We start from the raw sequence: 11,360 nt of genomic DNA, 5'->3' as shown, positions 1-11,360 counted from the left end.
TTCCCTCTCTTTCTCTCCTCTTCGTTCCTCTTTTTCCTTTGTATTCAGCAAGTCACATTCAATCAGAATTGGAGACTTCTCACCATTTCTGCAACATCTAGAACCTTCGTTGTCTCTTAACAGTCAAGATGCTTTTCTTTCCTCATCATTGCTTTTCTCCATTCATTTACCCATCAATCACCCACCTGCCTAACCACCCACATACCTCTCATGGCTCCCACCCCCATCTGCCCACCCCACTACCACTCTTCCTCCATCCAACCTCAACCTTGATTTTTTTGTTGTTGTTGTAAAAACATTTTTTGAATAAATTCACTAAATGGTAGTTTCAGGTGGTGATATTTTGAATGATTTTTTCCTGTGCTCTCTGCCCTTTTTTATATATTGTTTAAATTCTTAGGACAGACACTTACCCTGGTCTGTGTTGCATTTACCTCTTCAAGCAGACATACATGACCAGTGTGTTTAGAAGAAGAGAGAGCACTGATCACCTGGACAGAAACTTTTGGTTTTCATCTTTGCTCTTCTATTTGTTTGTGGTTTGGGGCCACACCCAGTGGCACGTAGGGGTTACTCCTGGCTCTGTACTCAGGACTTACTTCAGGCAGGCTCAGGGGACCATGTGGGATGGTGGAGATTGAACCCAAGGACCATATGCCCTCCCCTTATTCTATGACTCTGGCCCCTCATTTTTGCTTTTGTTTTTTGTTTGTTTGGGCCACACCCAATGGTGCTAGGGGTTCCTCCTGAGCCTGTGCTCAAAAACCGATCCTGTCTCGGGGGAAACATATGACATGCTGGGAATCGAACCACCATTGGTCTGGGTTGGCCATGTGTAAGGCAAACACCTTTGTTTTGACACAAAACACTTCGTGGCTGCTTATCACAGCAGACAGGGCTGAGGCCAAGCCCCACGCTGGTGACTTGAATAGTTTAAGTATGTTTCTGTGATATTCAAGGAAAGAGACAGGTTGGGACTGAAATGATGGCACAGTGGTAAGGAATTTGCCTTGCACGCGTCTGACCTGGGATGGACCCACGTTCAATCCACAGCATCCCATATGGTCCCTCGAGCCTGCCTGGAGCAATTTCTGAACAAAGAACCAGGAGTAACCTCTGAGTGTTACCAGGTACAACCCAAAAGCCAAAATAAAAAGTTTTAGAGGGTCCCAGAGGGATAGCACAGCAGTAGGGCGTTTGCTTTGCATGTGGCCAAACTGGGATGGATATGGGTTCGATTCTTGGCATCCCGTATGGTCTCTTGAGCCTGCCAGGACCAATTTCTGAGCACAGAGCCAGGAGTAATCCCTGAGCACCACCGAATGTGGCGCAAAAACAACAACAAAAAGAACATTGCAAGTCAATGCTTCAAATAAAGATAAATATATCAATGTATGTATATTCAGTTGAACTAAAAATCAAAATATATGGACAAGAAGTTATGATGAAAATTGAATGGTGGAAGACTTAACCAAGGAACACTGCAAAGATTTGCTCTTTTTATTAACCTTGTGATAGATGAATGTATATGACTAGTGGGGACAGAACAATTACTGTCTGGGGAAAATATGAGGAAATAGAATTGTAATGCCTTGGAATAAATACAAACAATGGCTTTTTGTTCTTATTCCCCAGCCTGGGGGTGGTATCTGTACTCAATGCAAATTGCAGTTCTGGGGCCAGAGGGGCAGCACACTGTTGGCCATTTCTCTTGCACACTCCTGACCCAGGACAGACCTGGGTTCCATCCCCAGTATCCCATATGGTCCCCGAGCCTGCCAGGAGCGATTTCTTAGCACAGAGCCAGGCGGAACCTCTGAGAGCAGCTGGGTATGATTCCCCCCCCCAAAAAAAAAAAAACACTAAACAAAACAAATAGATGTTCCAGGGAAGCCTTGAATTGAGGCCTGCGACCCCACTGGTTGGTCAGATGGGACATCCCCTGCCCTTCCCTGTGGTGTTACTATGGGGTCAGGGGCACAGCACAGGGGCCAATGAAACAGCAAGGGGAGTGCCAACAGGTTCCTTCTCTGCCAACAGGTCTCTTTGCTGGAGGCCTGGGCAGTGTTTGTAGGCCAGGTAGGGCCACAGCTCCAAGGTAGCCTGTACTCTGTGCGGCCATGTGACCCAAGCCTGCGATATACCTCTCTGAGCCTCTGTGGAGTAAAGATTTCCAATTCCCTTTTCACCTTGCAAGGTATCTGCTCCTCTAGAAGCCTCAAGGGCATATTTTGGGGGGTGAGGACCGGGTTATTTCTGGCTCTGACCTCAGGAGTGGCCATACTCAGGAAATCAAATATAGTGGCAGGGATTGAATCGGGACCAGCTGCGTGCAAGGCCAACGTCCTACCCACTGCGCTATCTCCCAGACCCCATGTCTGTGTATCTGGGAAAGTGGAAAACTCCCAACGATATTCAGAGCACCCGGGGGCCACTAATGGCAAATGCTCACCCCACAGGGCCTGTTTCTGCACTTCAGTGGAAAGGCTTGTGGGTGCCCATTCCCCTACAGGCCCTGCACCTACAGCACCCTCTGGCCTCTTAGCTCTGCTCTTGGGTCCTGAAAGAGGCCACCTTTGTCCCCCACAGCATTTGCCAGGAATATCGTTGCCCTCGCAGCACCTTTTCCACGGAGCCGCTGAAATGTCACCTATCCTGGCTCCGTCTAAATCCGGTCCCTGATGGAGCTCGGCCCTCCTGTCCTTCATGACCCAGACAGAACACAGCTCGTCAGTCTGTGAATTAATGGGGTTTGCTGGCTTTTGTGAACCCTACCCTCCCTCCAGCAGGCTGAGCAGGACCAGAGCTGATTTGCTCCCCAGGTTTGCCCCCTGAGCTTTGGAGTCCCAGAATCAGGAGGATTTCTTTTCAGGGGGGTACAAACAGGAAGGTCGTGGAGGGGGACAGGGCTGCCAGCAAAGTGGGGTCCCAGGGTCCATGAGGCTGAGACTGTTTCCCTAGTGAAGATCCCACACTTGGCTTCTCGTTTCTCTCCCCCAGCTCCCTGCCATCTCCAGGGTCCCCCAGGGATGTCTTCCTGCTGCTCCCTAATGGCCTGACATCCAGGGTCCCCGTGATAAACCTCCCTCTGATAAAAAATGCGGAGCGAACATCTGGAGCTTAATTAATAAAGAGAGGCCGTGTCGTGTCTGCCGTGGCGCTGGGTGCTGACTTGGCTCTTTCTTCCTCCGCCCTGGGAGATGCTGACGCGAGTGCGGAAAACGGGGGGCAGAGTGATCGATCGGTGCGGGCCCTGCTGACAAGGCGCCACAGGGTAGGGCACCCCCTCGAGCCCTCCGTAGGGGACCCGGTGCTCGGTGTCCTGCAGAAGGACATGGAGAGCCGCAAGAGGAACGCTCAGGGGACTGGGGAGTCCTATGAGCCCTGTGGTTCGGGTGTTCCTCCCAGACACCCCAGGGCTTGAGTGTCTCTGTGTCTGTGTCTATCCACAGGGGGCCCAAGACTCTGCTGCCCCCTCCAAATGCGAGGCTTGGGGCTGAAGTGATAGCACACGGAGAGAGCATTTTTGCTTTGCTCATGACCAACTGGATTCAATCCCCAGCATCCCATTTGGCCCCTGAGCCTGCCAGGTGTAATTTCTGAGCACAGAGCTAGGAGTGACCCTTGAGTACCGCCGGGTGTGGCCCCAAAACAAAACACAATAAAGAAAGCGAGGCGGCTTCCTGCCCAGCTGGCCTGGGGGTGGAGAGCTTGACAGCTGCCAGAACAGTTCTGTCATAAATATCAAATTCAGTCCCAGACAGTGCCCAGAAAACAGTGGCATTTGGGTTTGGTTCTGTCTGTGGTGTTTGGGGTTGGCAGGATCAGGGAATGAGACGGGATGCCAGAGGAGGACCAAAACCTGCTGGCCCGTGTGTAAAGGCAAGGTACCCTCCCTGCAGTGCTCCCTCTGGCCACGAGGAGCCTGTCTTTGGAACAAGAAGAATAATCCAGAGCAGAGGGGCCAGGATGGGTCCATTCTGGATGCTGTGGGGTGGGAGGTGCCAGGTGGGGGCAGGACAAAGGCTGAAAGGAGAAAAGGGAACATGGCCAGGTCACACAGAAGAGATATAAAATAAAATACCCCATGGTTTGTGACATCACCCCACGCACCATTCAGGAGCCAGTTTGAGCCTCGTAGTCTCTCCTCAAGCCAAGAGCCAAGGGGCCAGAGAGATAGCACAGAGGCAGGGCGGATGGTAGTTCGAATCCCGGCATCCCATAGGGTCCCCCGAGCCTGCCAGGAGCGATTTCTGAGCATAGAGCCAGGAGGAACCCCTGAGCGCTGCTGGGTGTGACCCCCCCCCCCCAAAAAAAAAAGCCAAGAGCCAGACTGCCTCTTTATTAAACCAATGTCTGTCCCCACCAGGAAGGACAGGGTGAAATAAGAGATCCAGGCAGGGGCCCGGAGAGATAGCACAGCGGCGTTTGCCTTGCAAGCAGCCGATCCAGGACCAAAGGTGGTTGGTTCGAATCCCGGTGTCCCATAGGGTCCCCCGTGCCTGCCAGGAGCTATTTCTGAGCAGACAGCCAGGAGTAACCCCTGAGCACCGCCGGGTGTGGCCCAAAAACCAAAAAAAAAAAAAAAAAAGAAGAGATCCAGGCGGGCTTTACACGGCAAAGGAAGAGGTTAAAGGGACCAGAGTGATAGCATAGCAGTAGGGCGTTTGCCTTGCACTCAACCAACCTGGGTTCCCTGAGCCTGCCAGGAGTAACTTCTGAGCACAGAGCTAGGAATAAGAGCTCTGAGCACCTTGGGGTGTGATCCCAAACCAAAACCAAAAACGTAAAACAAAACAAAACAAACAAACCAAAAAAAAAAAAAAAAAAAAAAGGAAGAGCTTAAGGGAAAGAGGAAGATGGGGTTTGTTTGGGGTCAATTTTGGGGTGTCATTTCACAGGCATGTTTCTCGAATTGTTTCAGTCCTAGTGATCTCCACATGTCCCTGTGCCTGTGGCTCCAGGACCCTCACTTATCTATCTCCTGCAGTGCTGGGAGAAGGGGAGCAAGCTAGCCGAAGCCTGAGAATAACTGAATTGTCATCGACTTGCCCTCGTCGGTCTGGTCTGCAAACAAGATGAGGCTGCAGGGGCCCTGCCGTCTTCCCACAGGGACCTGAGGGCACCCAGGAGGGCAGTCAGGTCAGGGGCGCAGGGGACTGGAGGGGAAGCAGCCGGATGGGGGTCAGTGTCTGGGGCTGAGGGTGTGCGATTCGCATTCGGCTGCTACCACTAGGCCCTCTGAACACTTCTGTGTGAAGCTGTGGAAGCCTCTGAGCACCCTTAGGTGTGCCCTGGAGACCCCAAACATAGTTGGATTGACCCAGGTATTCACCCTCAGACTCGGCACCGAATTGTTAGTCCAGGTATCTGAGAATCAGCATGAGAGGTCAGCTGATGGGGAAATCTTCCAGCAGGGACTTGGGGGTATGGAGTGATAGCACAGCAGAAGGGAGGGCGTTTGCCTTGCACAAGGCAAATGTGGGTTCGATCTCCTGTATACCATAGGGTCCCCCGAGCCTGTCAGGAGTGATTTCTGAGCACAGAGCCAGAAGTAACCTCTGAGTACTACCACATGTGGCCCAAAACAAAGAGAGAGAGAGAGAGAGAGAGAGAGAGAGAGAGAGAGAGAGAGAGAGAGAGAGAGAGAGAGAGAGAAAGAGAGAGAGAGAGAGTAAATTGGGATGGCACTTGCCTTGCACAGGGCTCACCTGGGTTTAATCCTGGCACCCCATAGAGTCTTCTGACCACCACCAGGTATGGCCCCCAAATAAAACAAATTTAAAAACAGACAAAAAGAAAGAAGTGAAGTTAGGGTGCCCGGGCTCACCTCTTACCCACAGTGCCCCCTCGACTGTGGCCCTTACCCTCTCTGGGGCCCCAACCTCCACACCCCAAGTCAGATCCTAAGTCAAGCCAGGTGAAAGGCCCAGGATGGAGCGGGATTAGGGGGTGGGGTGGGATAGGATTCATTTTGGATTTTATTTCCCCCAGCCTTCATTTCGTTCTTTCTTTCTTTTTTTTTTTTTTTTGGTTTTTGGTTTTTGGGTCACACCCGGCTGTGCTCAGGGGTTATTCCTGGCTCCATGCTCAGAAATTGCTCCTGGCAGGCACAGGGGACCATATGGGGCGCCGGGATTTGAACCGATGACCTTCTGCATGAAAGGCAAACACCTTACTTCCATGCTATCTCTCCGGCCCCCAGCCTTAATTTCTTAAATTTGGTGTTTGGGCCACCCTTGGCAATGCGCTCAGGACTTTCTCTTGGCTCTGCATTCAGGAGTCACTCCTGGCCATGCTCATGCAACCAATAAGGGAAGCCCGGGATCGAACCGGGGTCGGCCACATGCAAGGCAAACACCCTCCCTTCTGTTCTATCACTCCAGCACACACACACACACACACACACACACACACACACACACACACACACACACACACCCTGTCCATCCTTTCCCTGGTCCTTTTCCTGGTGCTTTCCCCAAACAGGGTAGCAACCAATAAGGGAAGCCCGGGATCGAACCGGGGTCGGCCACATGCAAGGCAAACACCCTCCCTTCTGTTCTATCACTCCAGCACACACACACACACACACACACACACACACACACACACACACACCCTGTCCATCCTTTCCCTGGTCCTTTTCCTGGTGCTTTCCCCAAACAGGGTAGCTAACATTTCGGAACCAGCTCGTGGTGCTGACCCATTTTTTCAGCTGGGCAAACTGAGGCAGTGAGCAAAGGGTCCAGAAGTCTCAGAATTCTAAGCTCGTGTCCCCTTTCTTGTCTCCTTGCCCTCCTTTCCAGTCTGCTCTCACTGTTCCCAGGTGGGGGGACTTCCTCCAGAGTCAGGGAGATCAGCCCCCTGATTTCCTGCCTTCCCTTCCTCCAGACCCACCTCCGTCCCTGCCCGGGGCAATCAGTTTCTGCAGATATGATTTGGGATTTTAATGAAGGCCATGATTTGGCATTTAAATAATTATCCACTCTCAAACTATGAGTGCTGCTGAGTCGGGAGAAATTTCCGCATCTTATTTATGAAGATGCTCTCCCCCCCTCCTGGGGTGCAGGGCTCCCCAACACCGGCTCCTGAGGCTCCTCCCTTCGATGCCTTTCCAGCCCCCCCCCCCATTTTCCTGGCTCCCTCTCTCCCCTCCCCCTCCCCACGAGCCCCCTAAGTGCCTATTAACGACTCTCCCCTTCCGCTATCAGCGCCTGTTCACGCCCCTTTTTATCTTTACATTTCAATATCATTACAAACCCTAATGTTATTCAAATCGCATCAATTATTCAATTTCTCTACCCGGAGTGGAGGCGGCCATGGCAGGCAGCTTCCCAGTGGCTAAGGAAAGGGGGGTGTAAAAAAAAGAAAAGACCTTTCAAGGAAGGTTGGGAATTCAACCATTAACCAGGGTGTTTGGGGCACCCACAAACCTGGGCATTGATTCAAGCTCACCTCCTATTTGCTTCTAAAGGGAGAAAGAAAATTGCTATAGGGCTGGTTGAAAAAAAGCCACTGTGGGGCCGGGAAGGTGGCGCTAGAGACAAGGTGTCTGCCTTGTAAGCGCTAGCCAAGGAAGGGACCTCGGTTCGATCCCCCGGCGTCCCATATGGTCCCCCCAAGCCAGGGGCAATTTCTGAGCACTTAGCCAGGAGTAACCCCTGAGCGTCAAACGGGTGTGGCCCAAAAACCAAAAAAAAAAAAAAAGCCACTGCCCAGGGGCCGAAGAGATAGCATGATGTGACCCCCCAACCCCCCAAAAATGCCACTGCCCAGAAGCACTATAGGGTGGATTTTGTGGGGAGAAACTGTTTTGGCTCCTGGCTCTGGAGTTCATGTTGGAAGGCATCCAGGCAACCCTTGAGCCTTTTTTTTTTTTTTTTTAGTTTGGGGGCCACAACCAGCATCTCTCAGGGGTTACTCCTGGCTCTGAGCTCAGGAAATTACTCCTAGCGGGCTCAGGGGACCATCTGGGGATAGAACCTGGTGCAGGGCATGTCCTCCCTGCTGTGCTATTGTTCTGATCCCGCCCCCCCCCCAGGCAATTTCTACAGTTGCATTACTGGCTCTACTTGACAGATCAGAAGACTGAGGCTTGGAGAGTCTAGCCAGATGCTGCAAGAGGTTCAGAGAGTTGTTTGCCTCAAGCAGGAAAAGAGTAAAATTGGGGGCAACCCCAAGGGTATAGCTAGAGTAGGGACTGAGTGAACAGAAAGGGAAAGGAAACAAGCCTGCTTTCCATGGGGCCCAGGGATTCCTTTTGGGGCACATCCAGGGGATGCTTTGGGCTTACCTCCGGATCTGTACTTGGGGGTACAGATTGTCACTCATGACAATGTTGGGGGTACTGTGCCTTGCCCAGATGGAACCTGTCAGCTGTGTGCGAGGTGAGTGCCTTCTCCTGTCTTATCTTCCCCCTTATTTTGTTTTGTTTTGGGGCCTCACTAAGCACATCTCAGGAGTTACTCCTGGCTCTGTGCTCAGAAATCACTCCTGGTGGACTGGGGGGGGGGGCGCCCTATGGGATGCTGGGGATAGAACATGGGTGGGCTCTGTGCAAGGCAAACCCCCTCCCTGCTGTGCTATGACTCTGGTCTGGACTTGTCATGCAGAGATGGGAACCTGGTGTCCCCCCAGGCTTTCCTCTCTCTTCACAGATATGCCCTGTCAGCTCCCATTTTTTCAAGTCACCTGAAAAATCATTCTTGCGTCAGTTCTAACAAGAGCAATTTTCTTTCTCCCTATAGAAGCAAAGTATTATACATCTAATGATGGTCACATGTCTCTTTCGGAGTATGCTGAGCACCAGGAAATGATGAAGCTGACTTAATGCAGAAGGTCGGTGGTTCGAATCCCAGCATCCCATATGGTCCCCTGAGCCTGCCAGGAGTTCATTTCTGAGCATAGAGCCAGGAGTAACCCCTGAACCCTGCCGGATGTGACCCAAAAACCAAAAAAAAAAAATCACAGTTGGTGATGCTCAGGGGTCCCTTTAGGATGCTGGGGATCAAACCCGGGTCAGATGCCTGCAAAGGCAAACATCCTCCCCTCTCACTGTGCTATTGCTCCAGCCCTCAGCCTTGTTGAAATAGGCCGGATTTAAAAGCCTTTTGCAGAAAGATTTACCTGGCGGTGGGTGTTGAATCAAGCAATTTGCACAACTTCTCACAGAATGGTCTTTTGTTTCTGGGGTCCCCTCAGGGGTCCTCTGACACTACTTCCAGGTTGGGGGGGGTTGTATCCAGTGATGCTGGGAACTGAACCCAGGTTGGCTGTGTGCATGGCCAATGCTTTGACTTCTGAACTCCCGGGGCTCTGGCCCATCTCTCATCATCCAAGGTTTATTTATTTCTACTTTACAGATGCTAAAACATCTGCCCAGATGTTTTAGATATTTTACAGATGCCCAGAGAGGCTTTGTGACTTTCTGTAGGACACGTGGTCAACAACATAAGCAGATGGGAAGCCCATCAGGAGGCTACTAGAACTTTCTGTCCATGAGCCAGGGAGACAGAAGGCCAAACCAGATCATCCCAGCCAAGGCCTCTAGATCCGGATCCAGAAGGTGTTGGGTTAAGATGCTTCATGTGGGGGCTGGAGAGATAGCACAATGGTAGGGTGTTTGCCTTGCATGCAGCTGACCCGGGATAGATCTGAGTTCGATTCCTGGCATTCCATATAAACCCTGACCCTGCCAGGAGCGATTTTTGAGCACGGAGCCAGGCGTAACCCCTGAGCACTGCTGGGTGTGGCATCTCCAAACAAAACCAAAACAAAAAGATGCTTCATGTGTGAGTTAGCGAACATGAATTCCAACCAACTTGTCATTGTCCTTCCTCTTTCTGAGCCTGTTGCCCTACTGGACAGTGCTGGAGGCCTCCAGACCTCCACACAGCTCTGATCTCAAGGCCGCTCCTTTCCCACTTGTTGCCTTGGAGTAGAATCTGGCAGCACCCAGGGTGGGGTGGGGGTGGGATCCGCCTGTCAGTCACCTCCTGAGGCAGATGCAGCTGCGCCTGAGGTTGACTCACCTGGTTCCCAGATGTCATCCATCAGGAGAGCTGTGGCGGAGGTGACAGGCTGTGACACGCACTGCCCACGCCAGCCATCTGCGATGCTCAGGGATCCCGAGGCCTCAGGCAGGGGCAGGCAGCGCCCTGCTGGGGGGACTGGAAGCAAGTTCCCTGCTAGGGAGCGGAGGGGCTGAGGGTAGCTTAGCTCCGTCTGTCTGTGCGAGGCGACTTCAGGGGTTAGGGTGGTCTGAATTCTCTCTCTCTCTGTTTTTGGGCCACACCCGGTGACGCTCAGGGGTTACTCCTGCGTCTGCACTCAGAAATCGCTCCAGGCTTTGGAGAGCCATATGGGATGCTGGGAATCGAACCCAGATCCGTCCTGGGTTAGCCGCGTGCAAGGCAAACGCCCTACTGCTGTGCTATCGCTCCGGCCCCTGGCCTGAATTCTCAACAGAGTGTCCGGTGATCATGGGCTCTGAGCTCCCATAGGTGAAACCCGCCAGAAACTAGACTCCCCCTCCCCCTCGCCCTCCACCGCAAGAGTCTGGGGACAGTGAGGGATCTGGGTTCAGCACCACGGACAGCGCTCTCCTCTTCCTCTTCTCTCCTTCCCCAGCCCCTGCTCTGGAAATTCCTAAGGCGCCCCCTCCCCTGCCCAGCCCCTCTCCCGCCCTCCCAGCTCCAGTTTACTGCCAACGACACCCAGATAAATGGGCGCTGTCAGCGAGGCCGGAGCGCGGAGAGGCGCCTGAGTGATGTATGAGCCTGTCCAGGGCCGACCACAGGACCACAGGAGGCGGGGGGGGGGGGTTGTGCAGGGGGCCGCCCTGCCCCCCTCTTCTGACCCCAAGACACATCTGGACTTCAGGGTGCCCCTGCCTGTCCCGTGGGGATGTGCCCCCCATCAGACACTATCTCTGGAGTCCTTAATCACCCACCATTAAGAACCTGCCCCCTCTGGGTCTCTGCACAAACCCAGATCTGTCCATCCTTCTGGCTTGTCTGTTTCCTTTGGGGTTTGGTTTTTTTTTGGGGGGTGGTTGGATCACATCTGGTAGTGCTTAGGAGTTCCTCCTGTCTCTGAGCTCAGAAATTACTCCTTCTAGGGGCCGGAGAGATAGCACGGAGGTAGGGCATTCTCCTTGCATGTTGAAGGACGGTGATTTGAATCCCAGCATCCCATAGGGTCCCCCGAGCCTGCCAGGAGCGATTTCTGAGTGTAGAGCCAGGAGGAACCCCTGAGCGCTGCCCGGTGACCCAAAACAAACAAAAAAAAGGGGGGGGGAAATTACTCCCACTATTGGGGCCAGAGTGATAGCACAGTAGGGAAGGTGTTTGCCTTGC

This window comes from Suncus etruscus, chromosome 2, assembly GCF_024139225.1.
Source record: "Suncus etruscus isolate mSunEtr1 chromosome 2, mSunEtr1.pri.cur, whole genome shotgun sequence".
In the NCBI taxonomy this organism is placed as follows: Eukaryota; Metazoa; Chordata; class Mammalia; order Eulipotyphla; family Soricidae; genus Suncus; species Suncus etruscus.
Note: the sequence above shows the minus strand (reverse complement) of the source record.